The sequence below is a fragment of the Babylonia areolata genome, chromosome 2 (genome assembly GCF_041734735.1).
Source record: "Babylonia areolata isolate BAREFJ2019XMU chromosome 2, ASM4173473v1, whole genome shotgun sequence".
Lineage (NCBI taxonomy): Eukaryota > Metazoa > Mollusca > Gastropoda > Neogastropoda > Buccinidae > Babylonia > Babylonia areolata.
Window position 1 is genome coordinate 67,628,192 of NC_134877.1, and position 2,500 is coordinate 67,630,691.

Sequence of the window (2,500 nt, forward strand, 5' to 3'; positions counted from 1 at the left end):
AGAAAGAAAGAAAGAAGAAGAAGAGGAGGGGGAAAGAAAGAAAGAAAGAAAAAAGAAGAAGAAAGAAAGAAAGAAAAAAGAAGAAGAAAAAAAGAAAGAAAGAAAGAAGAAGAAAAAGATGAAAGAAAGAAAGAAGAAGAAGAAGAAGTCTAACCTTCGCATAAACCAAACGCACTAATCAGATCTTGAAATAGCAAAACAGAATAGAACAGAATAACATAGAGAAACAAAACAAAAATATAAAAAAAACACTAAAATATGTAAGATAAAGCAAACGAAATGAAACAAAGTAACCGAACCAAACATTATGTTATGTAACATAAATGCAACGAAACAAGATGAAATACTGAAAGGTACATGAAATGAAAATTAAACGTGGCAAGCATGATACATTAACAGACAAACAAACAATAGATAATCAAAATAAATAAACAGATAATATATAGGTAAACAAACAAATAAATAAATTAATAAATAAATACTTACCAGGTATGGTATGGGTTGTTTTGTTTTTTTGTTTTTTGTTTTTGGTGGGGTTTTTTTGTTTGTTTTTTTTGTTTGTTTTGCTTTGTTTTGTTTTGTTTTGTTTTTGTTTTTTTGTTTTTTTTGACAAAAACCAGCTTTATGATGAAAAGCACGGTGCACACACACACACACACACGCACACACACACACACACACACACACACACACACACACACACACACACACACACACACACACGCACGCACACACACGCACGCACTCACACACAGACACACACACACACACACACACACACACACACACACACACACACACACACACGCACACACACACACACCAAGAATACAAAAAAAACAACAAAAAACTGTTGTTGTTTTTTAAAGGAGGGGGGTATAGGGTGGGGTGGGCTTTAATGAATGCAGAGACAGGGCAGGATGGCACGGGCGAGAGGAACGAACAAGTATGTTCACCAGAATTCAAATTTCATCAGACGGTCAACAACAAACATCGCCACCTCACCACCACCACCACAACCCCGACCTCTCACCACCACCACCACCACCACCACCACAACAACAACAAAATACCAAATACCACCTTCCATCCTCCACAACGGCGAACCCCTTTCCTCCTCCCCCACCTCCTCCTCCTCCACTTTCTCCTTCTCCACCTTCTCCTCCTCCACCTCCTCCTCCACCTTTTGCTCTTTCTCCTCCACCTCCTCCTCCTTCCATCCTCCACAACCGTGAACCACTTTCCTCCTCCTTCTCCCCCTCCACCTTCTCCTCATCCTCTTTCTCCTTCTTTTCCTCCTCTTCCATCCTCCCGAACGGCGAACCACTTTCCTCTTCCTCCTCCTCCTCCTCCATCTTCACCTCCTCTTCCTTCTCCTCCTCCTCCTCCTTCTCTTCTCCTCCACCTTCTCCTCCTCCTTCTCTTCCTCCTCCTCCTCCTCCACAAAGCAACACAAAGGTATGCACAGATACACCATGATGATAATGAGAAGAAGAAGAAGAAGAAGAAGAAGAAGAAGAAGAAGAAGAAGAAGAAGAAGAAGAAGAAGAAGATTGATTGAATCTTTAATGGGTAAAGAATTGGGCACAGTAAAGGCATTTTTACAATTCTGCCCATTTAACGACACAAAACATAAAAATAAAGAACGACACAAAACATAAAGATAAAGAAATAAATTGAAATAAAATAAAATAATAAGAACGACGAATAAGAATAGTAACTGGAATAGTCTATTAAAGGTAACAAAGCGATGAAAACTGGAACAATTGGTACATCACATGTACGTACGTACACACACACACACACACACACACACACACACACACACACACACACACACACACACACACACACACACACACACACACACACACACACACATACACACACACACAATTATAAAACAAGCAAACAAAGACATACGTACACATTCACGCCCACACACTCAAACACACACAAACACATACACGCACTTAATGTTCACACATACACATACATTCAATTTTTGATTCATCATGGCATGGCAGCTAGTGGACTGAGTACAAGCAAGCATTTGCAAAAGACCGCGAGTAGGTTAATCAAATGTATCGAATAGAAATATTCTTATGTTAGTTTTAAAGAGAGATATGGCTGGAATTTGACGACATGTCTTTGGAAGCATGTTCCATTCTATGCTTCCATTAAATGAGAGACTCATCTTAAATAAATCAATTTTAGGCTTTGGGACAATAGCTCTGTCTGATTTACGTTGGAACTGGAAACAAAATAATGATTGTGGGCATGCGTTATGAACAATTTTATACATACGAATCAATGTGTTATATCTAATAAGTAGATGAACAGGTAATATTTGAAGTTCTTTGTACATATTGTGTACAGATCCGCCTGTAGTATTCACATGGTTAATCATCTTAATGGCACGTTTTTGTAAAGAGCAAAGTGGCTTTAATGTAGAAGGAGGACATTTACCCCAAATAATCGAGCAATAGCTGAGGCGAGA

At 38.9% G+C, this 2,500-nt stretch overlaps 1 protein-coding gene across 1 annotated transcript in view; it reads right to left on the minus strand.

The window, feature by feature from the left end:
* Window positions 1–2,500, minus strand: part of LOC143278182 (tyrosine-protein kinase receptor torso-like) — a 223,841-nt gene that overhangs the window by 42,249 nt on the left and 179,092 nt on the right. The gene's annotated exons all lie outside the window — the stretch shown is intronic.